This window comes from Amblyomma maculatum, chromosome 6, assembly GCF_055883805.1.
Source record: "Amblyomma maculatum isolate TAMU_Amacu chromosome 6, ASM5588380v1, whole genome shotgun sequence".
Lineage (NCBI taxonomy): Eukaryota > Metazoa > Arthropoda > Arachnida > Ixodida > Ixodidae > Amblyomma > Amblyomma maculatum.
Genome location: NC_139349.1, coordinates 43,778,685 through 43,800,505, shown reverse-complemented (window position 1 = coordinate 43,800,505; position 21,821 = coordinate 43,778,685). Strand labels below are relative to the sequence as shown.

At 44.7% G+C, this 21,821-nt stretch overlaps 1 protein-coding gene across 1 annotated transcript in view; it reads right to left on the bottom strand.

Annotated features, from left to right (window-relative positions):
* The window catches only part of LOC146185624 (B-cell receptor CD22-like), a 256,315-nt gene that overhangs the window by 185,486 nt on the left and 49,008 nt on the right, over positions 1 to 21,821 (bottom strand). The window lies entirely within an intron of this gene.

Sequence of the window (21,821 nt, the reverse complement as noted above, 5' to 3'; positions counted from 1 at the left end):
ACTTGCCGACACGATAATTGCCCGTTTGCGTTAAACACCACATGTAGAAGGCACTTCACAAGCGTACACACTTCTGTAACACATATGCATGGGAAATGCAACACATTTCACGAGGGTACACAATCGAAGAAGCACATTCAGCATTCGCCGAAACGTGGTCGAAACGCACCCCACAATGCTAACGGCCATATTGTGAAATTTGAAAAGAGCGTTCGTAGCTACCGGCGGCCTCCTGGCGGTGAAATTTTGTTTCAGTTTCTGTTTCATTTTTAGAAAGCACTCGTGTGTAATTTTAATTTTAGCGTTACTTTTGGTGCTTTATTTAGGATTTTGGTTATATTAGCAGCGCCGCTTGTGTATAAAAGGCTACGAAGTTACGCAGCCATATACCCCCAGCATGTTAGGTGATATTGCTTGCCCGTAACACCCTAAGGCATATTCTCCAACCAAAGCACCCCTTTGGCATGCAAGAGGTGATTTCCAATGGCACGAATGCCCTAGACTCAGGGTGTAAGCGTGTTTTTAATCAGACAAATGCCCAAAAAGGTGTTTTTGTTTTTACAGTGTATACTCTTCCAAGAATGTGAGGTGATAGCTCAGTAAATCATTCAGCTACATCGCCAGGAATGCCTAAATTATCCATATCAATCAAGTGATAAATAAACTATTGAGGTCTTTCTTCGATTTACACGAGAAAAAAAAAACATGGTCGCACTTACAACAGTTCCCTTGTTCGCAGTATAGGAGCTAAGTAGGCTTGCCGTCAAGTTGAATGTCAATAATTTCAATAAATTGAAGAAAAATCAAAATTTCATTATTTTTTCACGTACGCGCATGTTACTATTGCACGAGGATAGGTAATTCGAACAAAGAGAGGAATTCATAAATGAGATATGCGAATATCCACACGCCACCTGCTAGCCTTAGCAACAGAAACAAAAAAGAAATATAGTTTTTCTTCCCTACAGCTATATTTCCTTTCAACAGCAGGACAGTCGAGGCTTCTGCCGTTGCTTGCGCTGAAATTTTACGCAGCTTCCACAAAGGCATGCGGCTGGTTTTCCCGCATTCTGCACTCAAGCACTAGAAAGCAACAAAACGCGACCGAGAGCTCTCTCACAAATCAAGTGGCATAAACGGTTTTGCCTCTGTTGCTGAGCACCTCAACTGGTATCACTTGAAGGGAAAAGGGAATCGGGCCTGACGATGCGAGCTATATAAAACAACACTCCGGCGTCCGGCAACGGCAGAAACAGCACGGGCCAGCAATGAATACGGTTCTAAAAAGGCAAGAAGAAAACTAAGCACAGTGAAAGAGCGAAGGTCGTATTTTTCTGTCTCTCCCCTTTTCGCCGGCCAACATTTCTCGGGGGAGAATCTCTCGAGCCGGCCACGTAAAATCCGATTGCAGTCAGAACCGCTCCTCTTCGCGGAACTAGGCTGGGGGGAATCGGGGGCTCCCAAAACTGCCGGTATCCCCGGTCTCCGAGAGTGAAGTAAAGAAGACTCCAGTGACCAAGGGCAGGCATAGCGAGGACTGTGGGGCCACGCTCCGGCGGAGGTGGCACGGCGCTGGGTCAAACGGCTGGCGACCCGTTCAGCAGGACTGCTATAGCGGTGGCTAGCTTGCCTTTTCTAAGGGAGGCCCGGACACAGCCGCCAACTACACCAATAGTCTTCTATTGCCCACGCTTCACCTACTAAAACAAAATGAAGCCCGAATACGATAACAGATGAAGCGATCAACAACTAAAACAGCAGCGAGAGTAGGGAGCGCTACCACCTCTTTCTACTGCAAGACTACCAATGGCCTCCCGTCCCGACGTGGTCCTAGCGATGCGGGTGCAACAAAAGACAGCAACAACGCCCGGGCGGGCGCGCTCCTTGGAAGCCTTCCTGTGTATTTCCTTCCGGAATGGAATACGTGAGGGCTCCGGATAATCACGTGAGAGTAAAAGACGCTCCTCGCACTCCGCGTAGTTTGGAAGAACGTGTTCGCCAGTTTCCTTCACCTCAACTCTGGCCTTGTAGTACCATCCCCCCCCCCCCTCTCCCCCTTTTCACTCATTCTGTGTCCTCCAGCCGACCTTCTTCAGGAGTCTGTTCTCGGTGCGCCTATCCTTATGGTCACCAAAAAGGAAACTTCGACTCGGACCGTTTATCGCTTCTTTTGCATTCCTCTTCTTGCATCCTTTGACAATCTTCTTTCCGTCCGTCCCGAACTCCTTTGCCCGGTTCGGAGATAAATCTGCCCACCGATTCGTCCTATGGGCGTCGGTTTTTCTCCTTCCAGGGCTGTTATCACGTACGCCACAGGCCAGTTCTTTTCGGTCAACTGTTTTATCGCTTCGGTTGAAACTCTGTTATCCTCAGCCCTGCCACGGCTCGTAGGCGAAGGGATAAAAGAAATAAAAGGAAGACATAGTCGGGTACCGGACAACCGGCCTTGTAGCTGCTTACTGCAATGCTGGGCAGCAGACGCTGGGCTACACGGGAAAGTCAGTACATGCGGTGTAGGTTGGGTTGGAAGGCTTGGGGGCTGTGACCTGACCTGACCTGGGAATCCTAACCATGTTATACTATTTACCTTCCGGAGTTCCGTAGTCCAGTAAAGTTAGTGTTCTAGTTTGAATCATTCTTCGTTAGCTCCAGCAAAAGACAGGAGCCGAGCAAGGGCACTCAGTTGCTTTTTTTATTTATTTTATCCTCAAAGGCCCCATTTAAGGGGTATTACATGAGGGGTGGGCTTGGAGTACGGCGGTTACAATAAAAAATGTCTCGAAAATGTCTTTCCCATGTCTTGCTTGCTAGAGGCAATTGCGTTCTCAGTTATAAATGAAGACTAAGTTAAAGCAGCACGGCTCGCTGGGTGCAGATTGACAGCACTCTCTTCTATGCTCGTTTGCAACTCACGCCTTTATTTCCACGTTGTTTCTGTGTAGAAGTGGTGTTCAGCCCAATGCGAATAAATACGCTACGAAATCAATCCAGATATAAATATCATGAGAGCATACGTAGACGTGTGCAAACATCAGGACATCCTTGTAGTACTGCGTTGCATCCTTGACATTTAGGAAGGGCCATATTTTGTTCTATTACTGGTTTTATTTTTTATCTGTACAGTTCAAATGTCTCCACCTCGATTTTGCCATTTCGCAATGTTTGCATGGGCTCTTGTAATTAAAATTGCTTTTCTGGGCCCCATCAAGGTAGCTTGGCATGTCACGAAACTTAATTTTTCTTTTAACTTCTGGGGAGCCCCTCGACCTTTCTCTATTTTGTAGCTCATGGTAACGATCGAAGAGTTTAAAACTACAAAAAGGACATTGTGAAGCTTTCAACTAAACCATCATCGTTTGTAAAGAAAACTGCAGAAAGACATTTTACAGTTATATTCAATACGAGTAGCTTTGTGAGTATAATTATGTCAGCTTGACATATGGAGGTGTTCTCTATATAAAGCATTCAAACGCATTTTGTGGACATAAAGGTGCATATCTTAGATATAGTCCGGTGCTCAGAATGGCGTGAAAAGTTCGTTATGATTTACTATGGTTGTATTATACGAGTGCACGCTATGAAGGCGTACAATATAGAGAACTGAAAGACTATGCATAAATTTACAATCTGCACCTCACAATGGTAGTGCGCAGTTGCTGATTCTTCTAAAAATGTAGTTAAACTTGAAATTTATTTTATTGGGTTTTATTTACTGCCACATTGATGGCGCGTAAAGGGATCAGATAATGGCGTACGCACTGTACAGACACATATTTACACATTGTTATACCGTTCCTTTAAATTAACAAGGTTTTATTACAGGAATAAATAGCACGAAAGGATAACGCAGGGAAAGAATTAATATTTCAAGGGAATTTGGGAATATATACCGTTCTTGCCAAAATTAACCGGGCCGCTCTTTTCGTTGTTCACTTGCACAGTGGAGACCTTACGGCCTTCGTTAAGTTCGAAAAGTTTTATACAGACGTCAACATGCTTTCTCCTTACATCCCAGGAATTAGAGCTTGAGTTGGGGCACTAAAACACTACTATGTGGCTCAGAACCTAATGAGGCATCCGTGTACTTTTGGCAAAGGCTTCTCGTTTTTGGAGCACGAATGCATTATGCAGAAATGGTGCATATAATCTCATGCAACTAACGACGCGATATTGACACGTAGGTATTCTTGTGCGTCCGGAGTTACATATGCGGTTAGTTTCTAATATATCGCTTTAAATAGCCCTCCTTCCTTTCAGAACGTGATACTAAAATAACAAGAATCTTGATGCATACAAGAAACTGGTGGTTAAATTATTCGTCAAACAAGAACCGACAAAAGCCTATAGCAATGTAAATAACGACGTTAGCAGATCAGTGCAGAAAATGTTTATACCTATACTGCATTAACCTGGCTCCTGCACTACTGGTCTTTCCGAAACTCGAAGGTTTTTCAGTTGGTTTTTCCAATGACATGTCCATGCTGAGGACAGTATTTTGCAAACATTTACAGCTTTCCTTCAGACTCTCGGCAATGCATACATTTGCAATTGCTTCCTCGAAGGGCCTTTCTATTATGCCCCTACAAGGATGTGCTCGTGCAGATTTTTGAAGAAAACGGCATAAATTATCCTGTGATAAAACAAATGGAATATAAACAGCCTTATTATTTGTGTAATATTCCTAATTAGGATGTCTTAAGAAAAATAAACTACTTTGTGCCGTGCAACCAAGACAGTATTTCACGTTTTCACTGGAATGCTCAAAATACAATTTATTTGCGTTAAGCTACCTGCTTTCCTACATAAATATACAAATTCAGTTTCACGAAATTTTTATATTTTGTTTTCTTTTTGCGAGGACAAATTATATATAAGTACTATATGCCCTGTTTTAGTAAAAGAAGCGTGTAACGTAATTTTTGAAATGCGGTTTTATTTTTGTCACCTTTATAGCTATTCTTGCGAAAAGTGCTTTTTGTTTGGTAATTTATGAAAACAAGAAAAATGAACAATTTTCTGATTTGTACATCCTTACGTTTCTAGCTTCTCTGCTATTCCCGATTGCAAGCAAACGTGACAGGCGAAGTGCCCTCGCTCCTTGTTTTCACTTTGACCAAATTCTAGTGGACAATACTTTCAGCACGTCACTCTCGGCTTGGCATGCAAACGCCTGATCATACTGAATAGCTGCTTATTGGCTCGTAAGTTAATAAACTACCTCGTGATTCATCAGGACCGTACTACTTGGGTTGACAAGGGCACGTCTCACACTTCCAAACCGGCATGAAATTCAGACCAATCTCCGAAGCAATGAAAGAACTGACAAAGATCTCTCCTCAGACTGCTGTTACCTTGCCCCAGGCCAAAGAGGTAGTTAAAAGGAATGACGAATGCGCGGCTAATTATTGTGGTTATGCAAGGCAATTCAAGAGTGGCGAACCTAAGAAAACGCATTCCACAGAGGGCATCTTCAAGACTGAGCTCTCGTTCTCCCCCAGGCTTCGAAACTAACACCCGAAGCCTTCAGCTGCATTCCATTTTATCGGACAGAGCAGACAAGAGACAGCTCCTAAGAGGTGGTCGGTCGTGCTCGCATAAGGCGTAATCGACGAGTTTCGCATGCGGCAGTCTCAACACCGTGTTTCGATTACACGTAACAGGAAGGGGCAGAGAAAAGACTTGGAAAAGAGGAGAGCGAGGAAGAGAAAACGGGTGACGGGAGAGGTGGCAGGGCGACACATTCTTCCGCCCGCTCGAGTTAACAACCCTTAACCGAAACTGGCCTCGGTTGCCCAGCTGTGCCAGCCCTTCCGGCCGTGGCAGTCGTTGCCCGGCCTGAGGACCGCGTAATGGAAGCTTACTGCTCCGCGCCAGCTGGCGCCCCGCGATGGCCGAAAGGAGGAATTCCTCGACCATCCTGCCGTTAAGCCTCCGTAATTCGAGGCTCTCCTGTGTGTTCCTCTCCCGGCCAGCTCTATCTTCGGAGTTCCGTACAGCGCTGCTACAGCCAGACGGAAGGATCAAGGAAGTTCTCGGCGCACACTCGACGCTACGAGGAGCTGTTGCTGCCGATGGCCAAGCTAGCACAAGTTTTGCTATTTGTCTTCGAGTTAGCGAGTAACGCGTCCATCAATCGCATATTCGATAGCATTTGTTGCGCTGTGCATGATGAGTTTGGCCATATTAAAATAATTGTTAGCGATGACGTCTAGAGCGGGACACCATAGCCCTTTCGGTGCTTAAAAGTGGCTGTCCAAAGATTAGAACTCGAGTTCCTCTTACAGGTAAGGTAAAGAGCATTTTTGTCTTTCTATTCCACACTTTCATCTCCACCGTTAAACGCAGACACGAGTATAGGTCAGTTACAATGCGAACAATATCGACATTGGTCATAATTTAAAGCTAGGATTAACCATGGGGGCAATTAATTATTGCAAAAAGTGACACTACTGCGTTTTTAAGGATTTTTGTTTAAGCCTACTGGCGAATACCGATAACGAGGAACGAGAAATGTCTACACTGAGCGATATCGTTACCATAATAAGGAACGAGTAAAACTTACAATGCGTCTTACCTTGACGGGTTCGCGAAAAGACCGCTGCCGCACGGTATCTTAGCGAACGAGATATCTATCCAGGCCAACGCGAAAGTAAAAGCTCGCATATATGCGCGCTGCTAACGTAACAGCTAAGGAGGTTCCAGATAGTTCCCCAGCCTGGGTGAGGGTGATACCCAATGTACGAATATTGGAATTTCGGCTCGGCAGCGCTATTTCAGTTCGATCGCTTCAGCCCTATTTCAGTCATTACAAAGGGGGCGCAGGCAGGAGGTAATGTTTAGAATTACCACCCTTGCCTCCCCCCTCCCCTCCACCTTTCTCTTCTTGCCCACTGTTATCCATGGCTACATCAGTATAGTGTCCATCTGATGGTTTCTTCAGTGCACTTAACTACTCGGAGTGAAAGGGTGCACCAGTACTGCACGTCCAGACATCCGTACCTTCGGTCGGCGGACAATGCCAGAGGGTTCAATTTTATAGCGTGCGGAAATTGGGGGATTTTGGAAACGAGCGGTGTGAAATTGGAGGATTCTCTCTACGCAGGCCCTGGGTGCGTTCATCTTCTTTCGGCGACAATTGTGATTGCCTTTGTGCTGCTTGCCTGAACCTGGTCTACTTCCTTGTGGGTCACTTTTAGGGCGATAGAGCAAGGGTTCCCTGAGGTACAAAGTATGGTGTCGCCATCGTCGGCGTCGATGTAGTCTGATGTGAGCGATAAATCCTGATTGGTCGAGAGGACTCTGACTTTACAGTCACTTGGCTTAACGCGGGAATTTCAATCTCGTCACAAAGCTGATACGAAGCATGGCTTCATTAATGGAATGAAATTGAATAAAAAAAAAGAATGAAACATGTGTAACGCGGAATAAGTGCGGGCGCAGATATAAAACTAACTATCTCTTAAGAAAACCTTCAAATTCTACGCGGAATCGGAACCCACAACTTATAGTTTGCGAGCCACATATGATTACAAATAGGCCAGACAAGACAGGCGTGTGCGGCTTGGGAACAAGCGGGCTTTATATACGGCTCAATTAGGAGAGGGTGAGGCAATATTAAAAAAAAAATAGGCTTCTTAACATGCAAACGTTAAAGGTACCATTCTCCAGAAATTCGGGCGTTGGCGTTTTCGGTGTTCTGAAGAAATTAGTTGTGAAGTTAATGGCTCTGGCAAGTAGTATTTCACAGGTGACATGGCCTTGCACTTAATGGTCGGCGATTTTTGTGACGTCACAAGACTCTATGCCATCTTGCCGTCTTTCCTGCTCCTTTTAGGCGCCATGTTGCCATAGTGTTGGCAGCCTTCCATTTTCAAGGACCACAATAATTTTTTTAGACTTTCAGGAATTGGGTAAGCCTGGTCACCATGATGCAACGATTTTTTGTTGCGCACTGTGTCTAAAACATACCCCTGTGAGTCGCTAGAGGGGGGGGGGGGGGGGAAGAAACCAATGCAGTTGCTTCAAGGTGTGACAAACCCCTCTTTTTCAGCATTGGCTATCATCACTGACTCTGTATCTCTGCGCTCGTTGTATAGCCTCGGTCGTGAATTCTCCAATCTTAACCCAGTGCTCCCTGGCTAAATCGGCAGAAATGTTTTAAAATTTTAAAGTGTTCAACTGTTACAACAGCATTCTTAGTAAAATATATGTATACTACGATCTCCATAGCAAATGATGCAGATGTCACTTGGGCAAGTATGCGACGCATTTTGTACACCGAAATTTACCGAGAACAGAACAGCTTCTTTCGCAAGTTAACCGTCAGCATATTTCAAAATCCAGCTCTTAACATAGAAAATGTCTAAGCAAATGGCTCGCGTGTGCACCAAGTATTAAGATGACAATGCTTCCAAAACTGGGCCCCCTAGAACTCGTCACTATTCCGCACACTAGCCGATGCCCCAAAGCACGCCAGGAATTCTTGAGGCATGTTTGGCACGCATAAAGTTTCTGTCAACTTCATTGCCGTCTGAGGTGGAAATGAAATGTGCCGGTCATTCTCTCACCATTCTATTTCCTGAGAGAAAACGCTGACGGCAACGTATCTTTGCTTCCTGTTTCCAGCCAGCAACTCTTTGAACAAAATGCTTCAGTTTAGGCGCACATTCTTCAGGGAGGGGATAGTTAAACGTCTAGACGGAAGGAGAAAGCCCAGCGCACGACTGCAGTATCTTCTAGAAGTAGCGAAGGAGGGCGAGCGAAGCGCGAGAATAGAGAGGGGCGGGAAATGTGCGAGACAAAAACGCAGCGTTCAAGAGTGTCTCGACCGGCGCGACGAGGAAATGTTCTTATGAACGGCGCCGCCAAGCGACGGTTGGGAAGAGTCGGCAAGGGGCGGAAATGGAACCGCGCGTGGCGCGCTCAAGGTCGGACGGGTTTCCAGAGTTGCTACTTCCGCTTCCGCCGCCCGAACGGAGAAAAGAAAACAAACTTCTGTCCTTAATGTCCCAGACAAGAACGATGGCGTTGCGTGACAAATTGGGGTTTGTCCTCGCAGAGATGTATTTGGGCGTTGCAGACTCAAGGGTTTGCTTTTTCGGAACTCCATTGCTGAATAGTCGCAGAAAGAGAAGGGAGATAAAATAGCATTAAACAGCGGTAATTACCCATTTAAAAAGTTTTCTTTCGTATTTTTTTTTTTCTGTTCCACAATTGACCTCTTCATTTTCCTCCCCCAGTGTGTCTGTATTTTTTTACTCATTATTGCAACGATTTTTGAAAAATAGAAGGTGGCGAATTTTTCTAATTATTAGTAACAGTCGTTGGCTGTCATACTCTTAGCACTAAGGTCATATTTACGCCACCTTTTCCAAAATTATTGGACAGCCACACTGGCGGCCAGAGCGAGCTGACAGACCATGCACTAGCCTCTATTTCGTGGCTACTAGTTGAACTAAGCGTAGGCGTCGCTCGAGCTCATTCCTCATTAGATAACAGAAATGTAGGCGGTTAACGCGTAGCACGTACGGCTACTGAATTCTCGCCTTCGGAGTGCGATATAGTACTGAGCGATGACGGAGTTTTAATTGGTTTACGAAGCCAGCCAGCAGGCTCCGGCACGGGAGAGCGCAGGCCTCTACACAGCAATCTAGCCCTGTGCGGTCGACGGCGCAGCTGCTGGCTACTGTGGGCGAAGAGGGCACAATGTAGGTGTTATAATGAAAATCGAAATATACAGACAGGGAGAAATTTTCGAAGATCGCTGATAATGGAAAACGATATAACCCTACGCATGCATCACGACATTACAGCGCCTTTATGGGCGAGAATTCAATCTCTAAGGAAACACGAGATAGCGATAGGCCAGTTCTCAAAACTTTGTTTGCTAATTTCTTTTTCCTTTGTCAGCAATGCTTTTAAAGGCTTCGCCAGTGAAGGATGGTTGATATTTTCTCAGCTAAAACCATTTTGTTGTCGACGCTGATCGACTTCTCAGGCAGTCTTGGTGCCTTGGAAGTAGAGCCGCACAAACCGCTTTAAACCTGGCTCTCCTACGTCAATGAAGCGCTCAATGTTTTGACTGGCCTAAATGCGCAGCTACTATTATCAGTTATCGTTCTCTGCGCGTATATCAGGAAAATGTAAACACGTGGAGGAATTCTCTTAACGACGCTGGTGCCTGAAGTAACGTGCCGTAAAGAAGTTGTTTTGCCTACACTGGAGTGTATCCTACACCTGGAGTGTATTCTACCACATTGCCTTGACCTGCTATAAATTTGCTTTTTTTAAGTAGGACGACTTTCCTGAAGAAAAAAAAAACTCCCATCTAAAGCCCATATCTTTAAATCCCTTGTCATTCACACAGTAAGGGCTCTGTTAACCAGAAATGCAGAATGAACGCTTTTGTGTGCGTGCGTGCGTGCGTGCGCGTGTGTGTGTGTGTGTGTGTGTGTGTGTGTGTGTGTGTGTGTGTGTGTGTGTGTGTGTGTGTGTGTGTGTGTGCGTGCGTGCGTGTGTGTGTGTGTGTGTGTGTGTGTGTGTGTGTGTGTGTGTGTGTGTGTGTGTGTGTGTGTGTGTGTGTGTGTGTGTGTGTGTGTGTGTGTGTGTGTGTGTGTGTGTGTGTGTGTGTGTGTGTGTGTGTGTGTGTGTGTGTGTGTGTGTGTGTGTGTGTGTGTGTGTGTGTGTGTGTGTGTGTGTGTGTGTGTGTGTGTGTGTGTGTGTGTGTGTGTGTGTGTGTGTGTGTGTGTGTGTGTGTGTGTGTGTGTGTGTGTGTGTGTGTGTGTGTGTGTGTGTGTGTGTGTGTGTGTGTGTGTGTGTGTGTGTGTGTGTGTGTGTGTGTGTGTGTGTGTGTGTGTGTGTGTGTGTGTGTGTGTGTGTGTGTGTGTGTGTGTGTGTGTGTGTGGAAATTATGAACGCAATTTTTTGCCTTTCCTAGACACACCTGCCGTTGCTTGTTGTTATTGTCAAAAATTATTCCCGTAACCTTCACGTCAGTCTCATATGCCAAAGCACAACGAATAAAAATTCTGCAAGATTTTTCGACTCAGCTATAGACTGTTTCTATCAGCATGCTCATAGGAATATATATTACAATATTCTACCGTTCTTGTCTTTCCTAAGTTCCTTCAAAATCTGGAATTGGTCATAAAGAAATCCGGCTCTAAGAGAAAACATAGAGTACACTAAGTAAACGCCATAAGCGCGTGGTTGTAGATGACCGAATCATGCAATTTAACAGAGCATGCCTTATGCCTCATAGCGGTACTTTCTTAATGGTTACTATCACGTAAAGCGCAGTACACTGGTGATAACCTAATCTTGGCAACTGAGTATTAGAGAAGTGTCCAGCATCCGGATGTCTCCGGATGCTTTTCACGGCCAAAAGTTGCAGGTATATAATTTGTGCCACAACTATTTCAACCAACCCGTATCGTAATTTTTTCCGTCTGAGGTCTCGAATGCAGGTTTGTGGCTCTTCTTTCGGTGACCCCCAGGTTTTTGAGGATATGTATCTAATTTATGCAGCTCCACGCATCAGACGCTAGAAAAAATAGCCCAGCGTTGTGGGCTTTCAAATGTGAAAACAAAAATGTTCTTCGAGAATTAAAAAAAAAAATGCTGAGATTTTCGTTCAATTTATATCATCACCCAAAAAAGTGGATGAGGAGGTCTTGTTCTTCTGTCGCAAATGAGGCAAAAGTTTGTCACCAATTGTATTTCTGTATATATTGATTATACTGCGATACTTGTCTCGGTAACACGTTTCTATGCAGCTGTTAGCAGTTGCTATATGCATAGTGCTATGCATCTGTATATCAATCATAGGTTCACCGCCAGCAAGAAAATCAAGATTTGGCTATGGTAGTGTCCGCCGGATTAGGGAAACAGCCGACTTGAATGTTTATTTTACTTCTCCCTTCTTTATTCTATGCCACACACATATACTCACATGGAAACAGAGAGCTTGGCTGTGACATTGGAAACTGCATCCCCCAAATAAGGAGCTTGGATGCTCCGAGAAGACAGGGTCTCCACCCTCCACATCTGAGCAGTCAGCCCTTTCTTTATGTACGATTTTTTCACTTCTCTTTGGATAATGGAAGTGGAAAAAGAAACTAGATATGGCAGCAGCCACCCTAACAATGCCGGCGGCTGTCGTTCTCGGCTGTCTTGTCTCCCAAGCAGCGTATTCGCCCCCGACTCAGAGTATGGGCGCCCGCGTGGACGCTTCTCGACGCGTCTCAACGCGTGGGGACATAAAAACGGGGCCTCGCTCGTTTTCCTGCGAGAATAAATGCGCCCAAAGACGCGTATAAGCATCCTCTGCCAATGCAGCGACACGCAAAAGAGGCTCGTCTCTGCAAGCAGATAAAGTTGTATGGGGAACACGGCGTTGACTCGGGCGCGCAAATGCAGCGCGACGCTCTCGCCTCTGCCTAAGCAGAGGAGAAGAAAACAGCGAAGTAAGAAAGAGAAAGAAATAGCTTCACCAAAAGGTTTTGACACGAAGCTAAGCCTGTCTCCCTGGAAATGCAGGGAAAGAAGTAGGGACACCAGGAAGGAAGCGTCTAGAAGGGGCCTAAAGAGCGTAGCTGTCGTACCAAGCCCGCGGGGTTGCCAACAAGCGGTTCGCATCCCTATTCCCCATCTTCTCGCTTTCTCTCTGGTGGCACTGGAGGCGATAAGGCGCAGAAGAAAGAGATAAGGAGGAGCACGACCGAGGAACTCAGCTGTTTCTTTAGGAAGTGTTTGGGGACGGGTGCTAGGGCTCGCTGTTTTTCTTGTCACCTCGGCAGTTTCGATCGGATGGCCAATTTCACTGAAGAGACCGTTCCCTCTTCTGTCGCCGCCACCACCACTGCCACACGCTCCGTCTCCAGCTATGCACATGCTGGACGAATATACCGCGAGTGTGTCGGGTGCCTTGCGCTCCCTCTTCGAGTCGTTGTGATGTAGCCTAAAAAAAATAATAAAACTGTGGAGCCGGCCAGCCTATATTGGACATAATTTCTTTTTTTGTCTATTCCTCAGTCGCCGTCTTCTCCAAGGTAGGCGACAGCGAGTAGGAACGGAATAATACGCAGAACAGATACCCTCGCTTATTCTTCATGTCTTTCTTTCCTCCAAATTGTCTCTTCTTTTTGTTCGGGCAGCTTGCGTTTCGATGCTCTTGCCGCAACGGGAACGGCCATTTCTTCTTCTTTCGCCTACCATCCTATTCTGGCTGTGCGTATCGCTTGTCTGCACCGCCATTATGCTGTCGTGCTGGTCCCTCAGGTTTTGGATGTCGGGCTTTTGCCTCGTGGCCTCCTTCGAAAAATTTGCGTAGAATGTTCCTGGCATGCTGGAGAGGTCTGCCGCAGGTTTACCTGTGGTTTTTTTGCACCATCTCTTCATGGCATTCAGCCACACAAGTGCCATTGGCATTGCACAGCTTATTCTAAGGGAAGACCGCTTGGCGTAGCGGCAACCACTTTTTTTTAAAGCCTGTAAGCATTTACGGCTGACTTAGTGGGGTGCAGCATTGCCTAATATTTTCCCAGTCATAACGAGAAGCCTCTACTTGAGGACACTCGTTTTTCTTTTAGAGTTTGTATTTTTTATTAACACGAACAATATTATACAGGCGGCTGAACAAGGGAATAAACAATTATATAAAATAAACAGATAAAAATAAAACGATACATCATTCAATCTCTCAATCAACCAATGATTGAATTCCTTTTTTCTTTTCTTGAGTTCTTAGCTTGTCTTCTAGGAAGGTTCTGTGTAGAACAAGACTTTAGCAAGCACTCCTGCCTCGTATATCGCCTGGACGCAGCGACTACATCATCGCTCATATCTGGACCTCATAAAATCAGCACACTTTTTTCCATTCATTTAATGATTTCTTTGTTCTTTATCACATAGCCCACTGATTCTCTGGGGCAATAAATATTGTTACAGAAAAGACTTCCGTGTTTCTGGAGGCAGGAATAGGAGATTTATATCTTTTTTAATCAGTAGGTGTGAAATATTAGGCGCAGAAATGGAGAGAGTAGTGACTAAGCAAGTATAAAACTATACACGCGAACATGGATATGCAAGAGGAGCCGATAACGGGAGCTATGTCCCCGCAATTATTTTACATGTTTCCTCAATTTTGCGTGGTTGGCGTTGGCGTCCGTGAGACCACCGCTAGCCAGCCCCCAGGTGTGCAAAAAATGCACCTGCTACCTGCAATCCTGCAATATGAGCACCTCTCCTACACCCCGAGAGCTGGATGTTCAATACCACTAGGTCACAATTGAAGTGGCTAGTGAATAGTTCTTTGGTCTCTAGTGTCCGCTATAATGTATTAACTAAATAGTTTCACGATCAGAAATAAGCTAACAATGATTCACGCACGTTTATAAATTTTAATCATCATGTGAATTTTCTTTCCTTTATGTCTTCAATGTTTAGCCCATATGCATATTTATTCAACTTCGCATATTCCCCGAGAATTTCAGTGCGATTTTATTTATTGTTCAGGTACAGGAATAAACCTCGAACTTCGACAGGTGAGGTGTGTGCGTCATAGAACATAGGCAAGAATATCGTGCTCCAGCTGGCTCACTAACGTATTTTGTATTGAGTCCTGAGACACTGAAGACAACTGCTGGCTTAGGGGATGCTTCCCTGAGGGGCTATTTTTATGCACGGAGTTTGTAAGAACCAGTAATTGCGAATTCATTTTCATGTCTTCCCCCTTTGAAAACTGCGCAAGCCTTGTATTGTGACGTTCTTTATCTCTTCGAGTAATGTCCTGGCGTCTAAATATTGCCGAGAGCATAAAAAAAACAAACAAACAAAAAACCACGCACACAAACCGCGCTTGTTGTGTAAGTGTTATCATGTTTTTTTCATCTCTCTGTGAATTCCATTAGGCATTCTTGCTGCGCTGGGTCTACTCAAGAACACTCACCAAATAATTGGCTTTCAAGTGGGTTCCACAACAGACTCGCAAGAAAAAGAGCCAGCTTAGGCAAGTGGCGCACTTCGCACAGCCTAGCTGAAGGAAGAAATGCCCATACCAAGAAAATATTTTTATCTGCCTTAAGATAGACTACTCTTTGTATGCATGCTGGTATGAATAAACAGAAACTTGCGGCGAGGCTACTGCTGAAGTGTTCATCCCCGAAAAGACACTCCTTGTTTCGTTTCTTTTTTTCTCCTTAGAAGTGACCATTCCTGCGTCTCTTCAGCTAGTGCTGTCTGCTCTGTGTTGGACACGAGGGAGTGATGCAAGAAGCACAGTGCACATATTTGGTAAGACGTCGTTTTTGGAGTCGTTTCTTTCATCAAGACGAAGATGGAGAAGGCACGGCTAAGGCGGAACGCAAATTAGCGCCTCAAACACAAGTACCCTTTAGGCCTCCCGGCGTCCTGTCATACATTGTTTCTGGTTTTCAGTGAAGGCAATTCGTTGATGCATCCTGCATGTTCTTTCTCTGAGGTCCACTCTCATCTCCCGTTGCTCTTTCTGGAAGTGCCTAAGGAGATTGTCTTGTGAGAGACGTTATCAGAGGTGTAAAAGAAGGCGGCATGCTTCACGTCAAAATAAGAGCCAACAACAACGTGCCTGAAGAGACAGCCTAGCTCACTGGTACTCCATCTTCGAAGTTGCACCCATTCACAAAGCCTAGATCGCTGTGGAGGTGTGATTCGTCAGATAGTCTGACAGTGTCTGTGATTGCTTTCAGAAACAGCGTATGTGCATCCGGCGTACAAGAGTGCATTACCTGCGTTGTGTTGCAGGCTTCTCACTGGGAATCTCTCAGAAAACGTTTAGTATATAACATTCTTCAGCACAGACTGATGAAAAGAATCACATTGAATGGTCAGAAAAAGCGAATCAGAAAATCATACGTAGACCCATAGCGATGTTGTATTACGATATCACGACTGTAAAATAAGAACACTAACGAGAATACTGCCGAGGTGGATCTAAGATTTCAAGTTAGCAAAAACGTGATGTGATCTTAAAAATGGCATCTCTTGTACGAAAAATTCCCGGGTTGCCGTTTCAGAAGGCTTCGTATCCAAATTTGTATTGTTAGTGCATTAATATATGTTCTGGACATACTGCTGATTGAGCCTGCTTCACACACACAAAGAAAAGGTAGTTATCTACTCAAGAAGTCTAAAACTGTAACTCATTCACTTCTCCCAATATCATGCTATACGTCTGCTTAGTAGTGTTCATCGGTTCCATCAAGAGACATGAAAGTCACGCAATATATCTTAAAATAAAATAATGTTGTGCTGCAGTCTGTTGTGAAGACAGCTTCAGCTGTGGTAAGAGTGCACAATTTATTCGGGTAGATCGCGCCATACGCCCGGTACAACAGTGCCTCAGAAACGCGTTCACTGTCCTGCTGATAGACGTTATGCTCTAAGGCAGCTGAGGTTATGATGTCTACAAATGATGCGAATCTATACTGCAGGACATGAAAAAGCATATGAAATGTTGCTCCCTGCATTCCGGGTACTATATCCCCCCTCCCCCCCCCCCCCCCCCCTACGCAGTTTATGCTCTTCTCACATCTACGTACATTGACAAGATCGGCTTAGATTTCGTACACGATTGAGAATCAAAAGCATTAGTACTGCTGTTTTGTAGGAGCCTATAGAGCAGTTAGTGTTAAGCAAAAGGGACAGTGAGCTGAAGTAAGAAAGAAAAGCTAATAAAAATCTGATTACTTTGCTTGAGGATCAATGCCAGCACTGCAAGTTTTTCGCTCAGTGGTGTTCCGATAGCAGCGGAGCGTAAAAGTGTGAAGCGCTCTTTAGTGAATACAACAACGCGCCAGCCGCATGTGCTCAACATTCAAGCTCCACTATTGATCATTTATTGCTGCTGCTTTTTCCCTTCTCCTCCGCCTCCTCATGCCGTTGTTTTTGGAAAAATATGATGGGAGGGGGGGGGGGGGGGGGGGGTCGTTTCAGGAGATTGATTTAACGACCGGCGTTTCGGAGACATTCCCATTGAGACATGTATATATATATATATATATATATATATATATATATATATATATATATATATATATATATATATATATATATATATATATATATATATATATATATATATATATATATATATATATTTTTTTTTCTTTTGCCGATAGAAAGAGAACCTTCTTATGTCACACGGCTAAATTTGTCCAAAACACCCTTTTATGGATGCTATCGTAAGGCTATGAAACTTCCCGTACACAAGACGGTCGGGTCAATATGTATGTATGAACGACAAACCCGAAATCTAGCGAACCAATCCTGTTTTCTTTGTTGTTGTTGTTGCTGCTGTTGCTTTGCTTTATTCTGCTCTTAGCAGGGTTGCTAACTGCTGGATACCTCTAAGGCCATGGAATTGTTCTTGTTTTCTTGTTTTTTGCAAAAGAAACAAGCGAACAGCTAGGATCTTATATTAAGAGGCCTGCCGACAAGCAACGCGTCATTCTCATGCTTCAAGTCATCTGTCTGGCCGGCCATCCTTAGCCACGGTGGATTGATATGCCGCGTCGGCTGCGTTGATGCGGCTTCTGAGCTATACGCTGAAATGTCGTACCCTCTGTCTAGCTCAAAGGCTCAAAGGTCCAATATATGTAGGGTCCGCGCTTCAGAGCCACCGAAGATTGATTGCGATCACCATACATGAGCCAAAGGGGAAAGCGCGTGGCATTTTAAGCGCACCCGTTGCGTTCTGGCAATATCGGGCGGCCCCGCAGCGCTCGCTATGGAGATTAATAACGATCCTCGCGGGGAAAAATCCTTGCTCAGACCTCACTGCACCACGCAAAGGGTCGACGAATTTGCGAGCAATGGAATCCCGCAGAAATACCGTGATGGTGCGTCAACAAGTTGGATGCGTGGAGTTGGGAGATGGTGGGAGATGGGGTGGCTTGGATGGGGCTTATTAGCCAGCCGCGAGGTTTCGTGGTAGTACGGGAGATCTGTACAATCATCCCATGCCCTTTCTCCACTGCTTCCATGCTTCCCTTTCTGTCGGATAAATTATCTTTATTGTTAACGATGCGGCTTCTTTGAGCCGAACTGTTGCACAGTTGAGGCAGGCCGTATTTGGGGATAACGGGAAGTCAACTACAACGCACACGTACCTGCCGCTCCAACGAGTGATGGCCAGTAGAGCGCATTTCATCTTTCGGAATGAAGCAGGAAGGCATACATAGCTCATTTCTCAGCTTACTCTTCACCATGGTGAGTGGCAGATGTTATTTAACACTGTAATTATGTGATGATCCGTTAAAACTATCGAGATTAATCTTTACAATGAATACGTAAACAGCACATGAAAAGTAGTATTTCGGAAGGAACGCTATTTTTGGTTACCCCGCGACGGTGGCTCTTTTCTAAGGGCCCTGGAAAGGTAACCCTATTGACACGGGCATTGATGAAGGCAAAACGCAAGGCGCCCGAGTAAATTCTCAAAGGGTTGGCATTTCCAGAACTTTTCACCGCTGTCTTCATATGCTGAGTTGCTTGTGATGTTAAACCCCGTAAATCAAACCAAATCTTTTTCAGCCATTGAGATACAGAAGGGCTGAATCAGTAAAGAAAAAAACAGCAGCAAGCACGCGTCTTGTTGCCCTGATAGATTTAAGAAACTACCTATTGAAGTTGACAACAAATAGATGATTCAAAAAGTATTTGCCACAACTGACAGGCATTCATTATGGTGGTTCTTATTTAATATCGCTTTTGTTAACGCTAGACCGCCGGGCGGCATATATTTTTCCTAACGAGGCTCTCCTCGAACTCCGCGTGGCTTTGTAACTGGAGCTTTCGATCAGGTGTCGCAACCTGCCTACTGTCCTTTACTTCGGGTGAAGCTACATGGACGCTCCAAACTTAATGAATAAAAAATTGGGAGGGTGGCAAGAGCGTTCAGCTTAAATTAAAAGACAATGAAAAACAAGAGCAAACAATACGTGTCCAGGTCTTCCCTCAACCGCTTCGTAAGCTGAAACTGACATTTCAGACCACCCCAGTGCGTGTCACTTTACGTCGCTCCGAGGGACGCAGACATTGGCCGTCTCCGGTGCCGTCATGCATGTTCAACGGTGGCCACCACCGAAGCGAGGCTTGCGCGCACGCCAGGGTCGCCCATCGCTTGTGGACAAGCCTCGCCCCACGCCCTGTTGGATAAAACGACCCTCCCTCACCTCCCCCCTCTCCTCTCAGCTGCCATCACTGACGAAATAGATTACATTAGAGGGGAGCTGTCAGATTTCTAATGGATTATTTGGCCTGCAGGAGAAAACTGGGACTCGAGCACACCACCCCGCACTGGACCCCAGCCTCGAAACATTTGAGGGAGAGGCAATTGACAGAAAGGGCCAACAAAAATAAAAACAAAAATGTTCGCCCCAGTCTAAAAGAAAAGCAACGAGAAGGGAAATAAGAATGTCGGAAGGGATCCCCGCTGGAAAATTGAAATGGTGCTCAGAGAGGCCCCTGGTCTGCGGCTAGCGTCTCGCTTAAGCGCCAAGTGATGAGCGCTCTAAATGTATACGTACGACTCGGAGGGTCCAGGTCTGGTAGACGGGGGCGGCCAACAAAAATTCTAATGTGAAGTGTAAGAAACGGTGGCTCAAAAGAGGAGAAGAAAAAAGTAAAAAGGAAGAGAGAGCTGGCTGGTTTTTCGCGATCTCTTTAACTCAAACCTTTTTTTTTTTATTATTCAGACCAGCACCTTCTATTTCTCTGGATAAAGAACCAAGTTTGCGGTACCAATTTTTTTCCCTCCCTTCCACTTTAATACCCGAGAACGAGATATTGGATTGCATCCCCGTCCCGTCCACCTTCGAAAAAGACGACGCTGATAGTTTTCATCGAATTTATTTAATTTTTTTTTCGTTTCATTACTTTTAACCTGCTATTTCTTCGGCTGTTTTCGTTTGCGGCTGTTTTAATGCGGTGCTCAGGACCCAAGTCTTTGCCTTCCCAAAAACTCTGGACAGAAATAGATCAAAATAGACCCCTTTCGTTATTGCAAAAGTTATTTCCAAATTTCTTTCAGTTTTACTTCATTTCTGTTATCGTTATATTTTGATACTTTCCGTTTTTCGAGCCAGCATCTCGGAGATGAGTTTTACGGCACTCATGATCGAACCACTCGCTAAAAAAAAATTCGGTTTCTTCCTCATGTTTGTAGTTGTTATTGTCACACACATGCAAAAATAACAAAAACAAACAAAGATACAGGAACCAAGATGCGCCTTCTTTGATGCATCCAGAAGCGGGGAAGGAGTTTGCGGGCGGAGATAAGCTTTTGAGTGATACGCTTCTTAGAAAGGCTTACGATGTTACTGGCCGAGTGCAATCCTCTTGGAGTGAAACATGCATCAAGTTCAATCTTCTTCTAAAGTTCCCTCCCTCTTTCATCTTTGTCTGAGCCTGGTTGAAAATTTCATGAGAAGTTTCCTCTTTTTTTTTTCCCCCGCTCTATCCTATATCTAGACTCGCGGTTTGGCAAGTCTCCGCTTACACCGACGCCACCAAAATTCTCCCTGAAAAAAGAAGAATTATACTTTACCATGCACAATGTGATGTGAGGGGCAAACGAACACTTCTTTGGAATGTTTGGGGGAACGTCAGACGCGTGTCCGCATCTCAAAAAGTGATCACTCAGTTGCTGGCTTCCTGGAATCTATCTACTTTATTTCAGTCTTTCTCTTTTGTGTGTATGTCGACGGACACGCTCCTCGTTCACGTTACACTTCAATCAGACGAAGTGTCACAGCAATATGAATATATCTGATACAAAGGCCGCTGTTACTGAATGCGGTACGAGTGCAAAACGTCTTCTCTGAAATCACTTTTTTTGGATGTGAACCATCATTTGAACCTGTTAGACAAACGACCAAAGGCGTGAAGAAACAAGCAGTGTGTGTAGCTGTGAACTCCTCTTCAGAACTCTGAAAATTCCTTTCAAGCAGGTAAATATCCATGTATTGCTAAAAACAACAAAGCTCAGACATAATTTAAACATTGTATTTATTATTTCAATGTTTCCTTACCTTGTGTTTAAATTCACATGATATGTGCTTTTTATATATGCCTGACTACTGTGGTGCTGTCAAAGTGGGGGCCCGGGGCTCTGTCAAGCTGTCAAACGGCAGCTTTTACCCCGGGCTCCCGCCATCATTGTACCAGGATGGCAAATAAATTGAATTGAATTGATTTTTTCCGTCTTTGTAATTATTAATTCAATGTTCTGTCGCACTTTATAGTCCTGACGACTACTGAATGCATACAACCTGCAATCGCTTTGCTGTCAGTTCATATGATACGTTATATGTTTAGGTTGAGACTACAATTTGTAAGGATAAATATCCTAAAGCGATTCAGACTTTGAAAATGCCTACCCCCTGATTTGAACCCGCGTCCTGACGTTTAGAAGTCTAGCGTCCTAATCAATCAGCCACTGCGATGGGGAACCTATATACTATCTTATTTCATTTCATTTCATTTCATTTATTTTTTTCCCTTAAAGGCCCGAGGGCATTACATAAGGGGGGAGCAAACTCAATATACAATGCGAACAAGAACAGGAAAACATAAAAATAACAAGAAAAGAAAAGAAAACAGAAACAAGAGAAATAATGCAAGGGTTAGACGAAGTAATTTTTAAAAAAACAAAAAGAACAAAATACCGTAAGTAAATGGCGCCGAATATGTTATACAAGAGAAAAACGCTTTCACGAAACTGGTGAAACTTGAGCCGGTTGGTACGTCATAGATGGCAACGTCAGCACAACTACACACACACG